The 11,261-nt window shown below is 40.0% G+C and overlaps 1 pseudogene; it reads left to right on the forward strand.

The window, feature by feature from the left end:
• The first annotated feature begins 646 nt into the window (after positions 1 to 646).
• Positions 647 to 10,952, forward strand: LOC147419233 (uncharacterized; annotated as a pseudogene).
• Positions 10,953 to 11,261: the final 309 nt, after the last annotated feature.

The raw sequence follows: 11,261 nt of genomic DNA on the forward strand, positions 1-11,261 counted from the left end.
AAAAGGTAAAGCCAAGAAGAAGGGATTGTGGACTAGAAAGCTGGAAGAAACATTGAAGCAAATTGCTGAAATAGCTAAGACAAGGCCTTCAATCAAATAGATGGAGATCTAGTGTTCAAAATGTAAATCAAGAGATCGCAGATTTGATGAATGCTCATAGTGTACACATTACAAGTCTTATGGGCATGTATGGAATAATTGTGGCATTAGGATTCATCATTTCAAGAAGGGAAACAATTTATCAATGATTTCACTAACAAATCTTGAAGCAGTGAAAGCATATGAAGCAAGTGGTTCCAAAGAAAATGAGACAGAGGCAGATATCAGGGGGTACTGGCCGGGGCAAAGGCAAGTACGAGGGGGCTACTGGCCAGGGTAGAGGCGACTTTTAAAAAAGAATCTTAAACTATTATACATGTGGGAAATATGGTCACTTTGTAGCTTAATGCTCGGAAGCTGCCAAACCAGGCGGACTTGAACAGAAGGCACTTGAGCCAGTGCTAGTAAAGGTGGTGACCAAAAGTAAAGTGGTTGTAATTGAAGAAATTCCAGATGAACCTGAAAAGAAGAAAATTGTTGAGACCAACAAATGGGAGCACCCAAAAACCATATGGAAGGCAAAAGGCAAAGAGAAGGTAGTTGATGAATGGCAAGAATAACAAAAGCTGGCAACCAAGATTACAAAGAATCTGGCAAACAAGATGTTGGAACAGCCAAAGTGTTCAAATACCTGGAAAATTCAAAAACTAAAGCCTCAACCTTCAAGGGCACAGGAAGAGAACTTATGACAAAGGAGAGAGAGGTAACAAACTGATGAAGGACCAGTCAGAAAGTCTTATCACATGGTCATCCAAAAACTGGACAAGGGAAGTTAGCCTAGTAGAATTGTGAAGACAGCCAAGAGGAGAAAACTTCCAATTCAGATTGTAGCTCTAGTATGAACATGACAAAATATGTGTGAAGGTTTGTGAAAGGATTAAAAAGTTTACCGTAAAACTAGATGATATCAGACGCACATTACCAGAAGTTGCAAAGTTCATTAGACATAAAAGAAAGGTAGAGGTTGAATCAAGAGCAGTGGACTTGGCAGCCATCATGGATGATGAGGTACATTCATTCAGGTTGATTTTAAGCTAAGGAAGTAGTGGGAACCGTTATCAAGAGTAATACTGGATGGGGGATCTGGGGTCAACATCCTAGGTGAGCATCTAAGGTAGAAACTAGGGATCCACAATTTGAGCTAGTACCATTTAGAGTTAGAATGGCTGACCATATGGTAGTCTAGGCCACATGACTAATTAAGAACATGCAAATCAGAGTAGGGAAGGAGAAATTCAAGACCAACTTCTTAGTTCTAGATGTACAAGGAGCATATGGGATGCTTTTAGGCAAACCATGGCTTACAATCGCTAGTGTCGTGCATGACTATGCCAACCAAACATTGAAAATTAAGGGATCCAACAGGAGAATCTAGATAAAAACAGATAACACAAGAAGATATAAGAAATCCTTAAGACCTTCATCGAACAAAACATACAAAAAAAAGTCCAAACAAAAAATGATATAGCACTGTGAAAGAAATGAGAAAATCTAAGAATGAAATGCTTTTTAGCTATCTCACTCACAACTCTCTTTACCTCCTCATCCCCTACTTCGAGGGCTCGCCCCCTCCTATGTAGGACTCATTGAAGACTTTTTGTACACATACAAAGCATCCAATTTTCCTAAGCTTTGACCTTTGGACACAACCTTTAAATTTTAGAACCTTAGCATTTTGGAAGTTTTAATGGGATGAACCTTAGGGTCTTTAAAGCCCATTGTTGCACATTGCTCTTTTGTAGATGGGCCCCCCTTTGGATCCCTATTTTCCCTCCTTTGGATCCCTACTATGGCCGATCTGCCAGCTTAACCAATATTCTAGCTTTTTCTCCCCTGGCACTTCTCCATATTAAATGATCAGTTTAACAAAATCATTACGAGAATTGGATATTAGTTATTATGTCATTACCTCTCTCTTGAAAATATAGTCTTCCTCGACTATGGGGTAGGAGAAGATAAAGCCTATTCATTAGTCCTTTTCCTAACGGGTAGAGGATCCCTATGTTACCCTACGACATCGTTCCAGAATGGATGACTAATCCATTTGGCACTTGAGAGCCTAAGTTGCCGCAAGCATGTCTGCACATTAGTCCTATCAATCGTCCATAGTAGAGTGACAAGCTCTACTTGGTGTTTGGGAGACGTCGTCTCCACAAACTTGATCTAAGCATCCATGGTACTTAACATTTGTGCACAATAAAGAAAAAGAGAGTCTTATAAGACAAACACTTTGTTCATTTTAAACATTTGTACATTTGCTTACTCTAGGGAAGCATTGTAAACGTTGACAAGGTTTAGGTTATCCTTTAATTGTATGCCTTGCATCCCTAGCATTTTCAAAAGGATGATTCTTAAACTTAATAAGATATCGTCGGATAGTCTTACCGCCTCTTAATACCATGTCTTCATGTCGGAGAATGGACTCGAGCTGCAACACCTCTTCTTGGTCCTCGATCTCCGGTGGGTCTTCAATAGTTGGTTCTTGAGGTGGCTCTCCTTTGTAAGGCTTTAGTAGGCTCACATGAAAATCATTGTGTATGAGCCAATGGCTGGGCAGCTTGAGTTGGTAGGCCATCTCATTGATTGGCCTCTTCATCACGGTTCCTATGTATATCTAGATCATTTTCCATCTTCCTCTTTCCAACTAAAAAAAAAAAATGGTAAATTTGCATGTTTCAAAGAGGGTGATAGTGTCTAGGACCTACTCTCTCTCCCTCTCATTTTAGGTAGTAAAAATTGGGCATTTAATTTGGGTCTCTAGTTGTATGCTGAAATTGGTTGTAGGTGAAGTTAAAATTGGTTGTAGGTGAAGGTAAAATTGTTGGTTCCTTGTTGAGAATGGTTTGGCGATGTTATTTGCCAAGAGCACTTGCTAGATGGCAGCTAAGTGTTGCAATTAGCCACCCTTGCACGTTAGGATGTATGTGCTACTCCTGCACCCTCTTCATGGTTTTTCTCTCTTAGGGTGCAATGAATTTGATACCCCTTGAAATTAATCAAAAATAAAATATTTTTTTTTTTTGTCTCTTATCCTTCCCATGCCCTTTGATTGATCCTCTTCTTTTAGTTTAGCCTCATGCTTAAGCTCCTTTTGCACATCTTTGCTTTTTTGTCTCACATCTAAAAACAAGGGGAGATCTTGACTATCTCCTAAGATTGATCCTACAACATTAAAATCTCCTACTACTTACTGAGCTTGGTCCTACGACCTAAAAATTTCTCTCCTTTTCTTATTCTTCTCCTATGTCTTCCTCTTACCATGACGTGTAGCATGCTAGTGTTATCTATGCATGCTAAACATGCCTACTACAAGAAACCAACTATACTCCTTTCAAGACTTAATTCAAAGGATCTGCTTGTGACATTTAATGGCCTAGTAACTTGTGTGTAGCAAAAAATAGCATGAACATAGTGAGCATTTCATTAGAATAGATTCCTAATGAGCATAACAAGAGTGCTTGGGTGGAGAGAGCAACAAAAAGCATAACACCTAGTTAGATAGCATGGAAAATACTTCAAAAGAGAGAGAAATTAAGCTATGGACAATAGTTGAGGACCGGATTTACATGGAGCCAGTCCCCCCTCCAAAAGGCTTTGTATTATAGGTTTCTCCCATCAAGAGAGACATTTTACAATACAATTATTTGTGTTCCTTCAATACTAGCTAGTGCAATGAAGATGGAAGCTTCAAGCGCTAAGCAAAACACTTATAAACCACAACATCACTTCCCTCACAGTCTCAGGCCCAAGACCTCACACACCTTCGAAGATGGTGAGAGCTAGCGGGGTATGAGAGTAAATTGAGAGGAAGGAGTAGTCTTACAAGAAAGATGTACATCTCCTCACATAATCACTCATATCAGCATAGCATAGCTTAGTAATCAGCATGGTAGAGGAGATGAGCATGCATTGAAGCTTGGCTCTTGGTTGGATTTGCATCACAAAGCCAAGAGTTGTTGGTGTAGGCCTCCCTTCTCGCAAGCTTGGAGTAGGTGATAAGCTTTCCATTAAAGCTTGAGAAGGAGAGAGAAAGTCTTCTTGCTTCACACATGAGCTTGTGTGAGTGTTTGTGGAATAATGACTTGAGAAAATCAGTCCCCCTCTCTCTCTTGGTCAACCCCTCATGCTATTTCCTCTTCCTGACACCCCATTGGACCTCTCCAAGCTTAGCCAATAGGATTTTAGGAGCATAAGTGATAGCCTTCTGACATGTGTCTCCCTTTCCCCTTTTGTGAGAGACTTAGGTACTTAATTAATGCAACTAAACTCTCATTTGACCCTTTGTCTCCTGGCCAATAGGAATCAGGCAAGCCATTGGGCTGTTGAATGCTCATTGGACCCCTTGGGAACTGTCCAATAGTCTTCTAGAGAGATTAATCCTTATTGGTTCTTTTATTAAGTGTTTTTAAATTAATTAAACTAGATTTACTCTAGCCTAATTCTCATTGGTCCACCTTGATGGCCATCCAATAGGATTTGAGTACACCTTGTGGGCATCTGGGCTAGGGAGCTGACATGTGTCCCTCATTCCCTTTGTGTAAAGGAAGCTTGTGAGTGTGTGTGTGTTTCTCTCTCATCCCCTACTTCCAGGGCTCGGCCCCTCCTATGTAGGACTCATTGAAGAATTTTTGTACACATACAAAGCATCCAATTTTCCCAAGCTTTGACCTTTGAACACAACCTTTGAATTTTGGAACCTTAGCAATTTGGAAGTCTTAATGGGCTGAACCTTAGGGTCTTTAAATCCCATTGTTGCACATTGCTCTTTTGCAGATGGCCCCCCTTTGGATCCCTATTTTCCCTCCTTTGGATCTCTACTGTGGCTGGTCTAGCAGCTTAACCAATATTCTAGCTTTTTCTCCCCTGGCACTTCCCCATATTAAATGATCAGTTTAACATGAGAAAATCATTTCAGAGAATTATATATTAGTTATTATGACACTGCTTATACTTTGGCCATGCATCTCTTCCTACTCATGTTTCACAAACTCTATCGCATGCAAAAGATGCTCATTGCAAACAATTTTGCAGTGAAAAATTAACAAGATTTTGACTTGATTATGAGTGATTAAAGCTTATCAAGAGCAACGTATGCTATAGCTTGTAAAAATCTTTGTATTTGTAGCATTCACATTACCAAGAGTGTTATATGGGTTTTGATACCATTACAAAAGACAGTAGCATGGTAACTCTGCAAATACAAAAAATAGCATGCAGATAGACAATAAAATCATCAACATACATACTTGGCAAATCATACATACACGAGATCGGATGTGATACACATTTGGAGATCAAGATAGAGAGAACATGAGAGCATGTACATAAGTACCTCCTAAAAAGGAGTGCTACTTGTGCAAGAGAGAGGAGGGGACATACAAGAAGAAGATATGCAAACATCACTAGGCCGGTACAAACTTCCTCGTGCAAAAGTGAGCATTTACCTCTTGCATGTATTTATATAAAAATTTCATTCAATGCTCAATAATGATTACAATTGTTTGCTTGGACATACAATAATAGTTGGGTGGAAGCATGAGTGGGTGGATAAAAAAGTTATCTTTGAGACACAACTATTTGGAGAATTAATTTTATTTGCGAGTTAATCAATTCGTGTTTTTTGGCTAAAGCTTATGATTTTTTGATTTTATATAAGCATGGAGCTCTCTCATATGTACGCTCTCTATGGTGGCATTGAGGTAGGTGAAATAAGTACTGAGGGAAGGGGAGAGAAGAAGGATTAGATGGAGAGAGAAAAACATACTTGTGGAATAGAGATAGGATAGGGGTGTGAGACTATCGACAACGACAACGACAACGACAAAGAGAGAGAGAGAGAGAGAGAGAGAGAGAGAGAGAGAGAGAGAGAGAGAGCAGCCAAGAGAGAAAATCATTTGCACAATAGTTGAAAGGTCATTTGTGCAATGATAGGAACATAATATTCATAGTGCATATATCAAGCATATATTCTTGCACACTACACTAAAGCAGTTAGTGGTGGTCACTCATGGCACTAGTAGATGCAATTTGGAACTACTCATGGCACTAGCATATGATTTTTGCGAATTGTGACCCCTCATGGCACTAACACATGCCTGCGAGACCTTGCGCCACTCATGGCACTATCAGATGCTTTTTGAGACCATGCTGCTTCAACTTATATAAATGATATAGAGTCAGGCAGCATATGCAACACAATTGACTCTATTGTGCCAATCAAGAGAGATTTCTTTATTTTCCCTCTTCTTATCACATTGCCTACAGGGTATGCAACTACCGGGAATGAGGTCGTTGAAAAAATCCACGAAGAGCTTCATAAACTTCCCCCCAATGCACCCCTTGAAGAAAAGAAGAAGCAGAGGGAGCATGACACAAACAAAGCCATTAGAATGTTCAACCATCTAAACCGTGCTTGCAACATTGGAGACCAGGAACTCGATCAAGGCAATGAGACAATGAAAAGTGCTCTAGCAGTGTGGGAGACATGGGGCTACAATGACAACACGCGGAGAGCCGTTTTGCAGGGTGAGATTGACCATCTTCTCATGTGTAAATGTACTATCAATTTGGTGGATATCTCTGGCTCTAATGTGGTGGAAGATTGAGGAGAGATTTATTCTTAACTAATATATTTAAATAATTATACACTAGCAATCAATAAATTATACTTTCAAGTTTGATGCATACGCCTAATGTTGTAAACAACTTATTTTAATTATATGATGCACTAAACAAAGCTTATATATTTTCGTGGATGTATTAATTGAAACCTTTGCTTCGTGTTTTAATATTTATCTTGAAAGAATTAGGGGATTTGTCCTCTCGTGATGGTCCAATGACGGTCCCCAAATCTCAGCTCCATAGAGCAATGCAGAAGCCACCAAAGTGTCAAAGAGTCAGAGCTTCATCCGAGGCTTCTGAAACTGAACATGAACACATCCTCTCCAATCTACCCAATGCTGCGTGGGCTCTGGTCAGTCTAGTCTCTACTGCTCTCCTCAATGAAAATGCTGGTCCACTGAACACCACTCCAAGGTAAGTGTAAGCATTTGTATGCTCCACTGTCTCCTGGTCATATGTGAATGCGGGCACTGACCTGTTGATCCACTACGGGGTGGTAGAAAATACCATGACCTTGGTTTAACCAAGGTTGACAGACAAACCACTTTCTTGGGCGAACCTATGCAAAGCATCCAAGTGACGTTGCATCCCCTCCAGAGAGTTGGAGATCAACAAAATATTATCAGCATATAACAATAGTGGAATCCATGTCCTTGCCAGCTATGCACCTCTATCACCAGCTCTCTCAATGTAGTAAGAAACCTCACCCACATACATACCAAATAGAGTAGGAGAGAGCAGGCAATCCTGCTTCACCCCAATAGTGGAGTGAACCGCTGTAGAAAGGCCCTCTAGGGTGCGTACATGCCCCACTACTGACCTGTATAATTCCATGACTCCCCAAATGAGCTTTGTGGGTACTCCCATCTCCTGTAATCTGTGCATCAATCTAGCTCTGGATACTGTGTCAAATGCTTTGTGGAAGTCCACAAAGCTACAATAGATCCGTCTCCGATGTGATCTACCCTCCTCAATGATGGATCTGAGTGTCAAGATACGGTCAAGAGTAGAAAAGCCTCTCCTAAACCCTGCCTACCCGGCTGCCCGTATCCTCTCTCTCTCTGCACATCTGTTCAGCTGCTGCTTAAGAATGGATGCGTACAACCGTGCTTGTGTGTGTCCGATCATGATAGTGTGATAATTCCCAGGCTCCATAGGGTCTCTTGACTTGAAGATAGGTACAATAGTAGATAGGCTTCAAGTATCAAGCAAGCCCTCAGACATGGTACGGTTAAACATAAATTGCTAGAAGCTCTGCTAGGTAGATCTCTGCCTGCATGAAGTGCTCAGCCACAAAGCCATCATGATCATATGCTCTCCCAGTCTTCATCTTGTCAATGACCTTCCTCACCATCTTAGCGGTGAAAAAAGCAAATGTGTGGGGACATGGATGGGGGGGTTGGAGAGGGGCGGCTGTCTAGGAACTGTATACAGAGATGACGCAAACTGGCCCCATGCCTCTGTAGAGGTAATGGAAAAAGGGGGGGGGGGGGGGTCTCATGAAAGAGCCACCATGCCTCACGTGAGTCCTGACTCAAGAATAGCTGGTATAGGTCCTGCTCTAGGCAAGCCAAAAATGCCCTCTTCTTTTGCGCAGAAAGTCAATCTATGAATGTCTGTGAGTGATGTCCCCCACAAGCACCTCCCTCTGAAGTCTAGCTCTAGTCTCGCAGCATTCCTCATCATACTAGCTGTTCTAGTTGGTGCAAATGCAACATAGATGTTGGCTATTTCCAACCCCTCCAATGGCCAAGGGTTCTTCTCTTTGTTATTAACTTCAATTGGGTAAGAGAAAAGGACCAGGTGAGCCTTATAAGAGACAAGGTCTACTCTTTGGCAACTTCTAAAATATCATCGGAGAGGTAATAATCGTTGGCCCAGAAATGCACATGAAATCATCAAATGAATCAATGCATTTATGGTTTGTTTATTGTTTTCTTTATAGGGAAAAGGAAATGTTGCACTCTTTGATGCATTGCCATGTAGATGATGCTACTTCTAAGTGTTGTATTAGTGCCATGAAATTTAGAATGTACTTGCATAAAGAATGGTATTGGGGAAGTATCTTGAAGCAATGCTTAAGGTCAAAGGGAAAATGATTGATGAACTTCCGGAGGCTTTGAAGCATGGTTTCATCATCGGTTGAGGGAGCACATTGATAAAGCTTTTATGGAGCTTTGGAGTAAGCTCTCAACACAAAAGAGTCGGATGAAAAAATTCCAGATATGGAATCTTCGAGGAGAGTTTTATTCAGGTAATACAATTGATATCTTTATGGTTGATATTCTATTTTGCACTTAGAGTTTGTATAATAAATAAGTCACTATGTAAAGGAGCTCAAAGAAACTTAAATGCATTTTATGTAGATGGTTGATTTAGCTTTATGATCAAATTTTGTTGGCCAATTGTTGTTGAAAGTTGGAGGGATCTCTCTTCTAAGGAGTGTATGTATCCACTATGGATGAGAGATCATGGTTTGATTGCTTGGGAAATTGAGTATTTCCCTTGGTGTTTAGATTACACTCGAGGCACCTATCCACGCGACCAAGTGCTCATATTATTTAGACTAAGTTTGTGAGAGAAACATATTCTTGTTTACATTAGAGTACGTTCTTGAAAGAAAAGAAGAGGGTATTGAGAGATTGGTTCGGCTTCCAAAAAATCCACCTCTCAAAAAGAGTAAACACTAGTACAATCTCCTCTGTAAGGAAACGATTGGACTTTGTTAAATCCAAGAAGCCCAAGAAGTCCCCCAAAAAGAACAAAATAGGTGCTCAACGTTCCACAAGTAACCTTGCTTGTAAAGATATCTAGCTATCACTTTCTGTCTACTCAACAAGTCTTGATGAAATATTTTATTTTTAGATTATGTAGTGCCCTCCATAGATTATGATGTGATTGTTATTGGCAACATGACATATGTTTACAAAATTTCTCTCGCTGATGAGAAATGGTAAATACATGTGAGAAGAAAGATTGACTATGTGGTGTGTGGTGTGAATGTTTGAAATACATATGTTTGATTGTATGCAAGATCTTGGATTTTCTACATTCAGCCAATGTTGATGGGGAAAAGAGTAATGCAGTGGCCTCTCTTTTGTTTGTAGATTTTTCATTGCGGGTTTTCCAATAATTTTTTAAGTTGAGAAATTTTCGGAGAACGAGGTATGCATTCTTCAAAACCTCAATTGGCACCTCTAGTCTATGACATTTTTGGAGCTTTAAATAAATTAACAATGTGTAATAAGCACGTCCCTCCATGAAATCAATTCTCTAAAATATTGAGTAAGAAAGTGACCATAATAGCTTCTAAGTATGTGGCAGACAATGGGTGGTACATCACCTTAAGCTCCACTAATCACTTTAGCATTGTTTCTGGCCATGCTATTGAGGTGGGATTCAAAATGATGCACACCATCCTTATTTTGATCCCCGTTGGTTATGTGCAAAAGACCATTGAGATTGAGAGAGTAACTAAAGTTATTTGCTGATTGAAAAAGCATGCTCATAGTTTTCTTCAATTAGATCACATTCTAATTGTAATTTGTAAGTGGAAACACTATTGCTAGGATTGTTTTATCATAAGGGTCAACATCCTATCTACGATCGATGAGATGGAGAGAGCATGGACAACAACTCTTTCGATGCCAAGTCCGAAATACTAGAGGAGCGTGCTGACGGAGAGTATATTGGAGGACGTGCTCTTAGAGGTGCCACCGTGCATAGCCTTGAATTCTTTTGGTAAGAAGATATGCTTCCTACTATATCTTGTTAGACTATGTTACATAAAGTAAAAAAGTGCATGTTTTTTTTCTTTTTTCAGCTGACTCGTGCGGACATTTACTACGGAACACACCTACGTTGTTGATATCTTTTCTAGATGCGGTGGCTTGGGCTATGTCTATGATGAGTTGTCTAAACATTGTCTCTGCATAGATAGTGATCCACGGGTATTTCAACAGCATCTATCACGCTCAAGGCTCGATGTGCAAGTTCTATTCCAGTAGTTGATGCAAATAGAGGCGAGAAGACCGACTGGCAACAATATAGACCGGATCACATTACCCTTGATTGACATCTACATTGGTATTGTCTATGGTGTTTTCTAGTCTATGATATGTATGGGACCACGTATGACTATGGTGTTTGGGTGCCACTTTTTTGGTTTGATTGAAGACATGTTGTTGGTGTTGACCATCTTTATCAATGCAATCATGAGTTCATCTTTATTATGCTAGACAAAAGTTAGGTGGGAGCTTTGGATTTACCAAAGTAATATACCAACACAAATATTTTTGCATATGTAATTTCTTCTTCTCGTGAGCATTGGACTGCTGCACGGAAGCAAGTATGGAATTGGGATTTTTTTGTTTGCATTTTCACGCCGTTATGCTGCCGAAATTTTGATAGCTTGTCAATATAATCATGTTTTCTGGTGTTGATCATGTTTGGAAAAGTAATCATAGTTTCATGTTTACAAAGCTAAATGAAAGTTAGGCAAGATTTGGATTGGTGTGCACAATGATATACCAACACATATT

The sequence above is a fragment of the Adiantum capillus-veneris genome, chromosome 29, assembly GCF_014529385.1.
Source record: "Adiantum capillus-veneris isolate H3 chromosome 29, ASM1452938v2, whole genome shotgun sequence".
NCBI classification, from domain to species: domain Eukaryota; kingdom Viridiplantae; phylum Streptophyta; class Polypodiopsida; order Polypodiales; family Pteridaceae; genus Adiantum; species Adiantum capillus-veneris.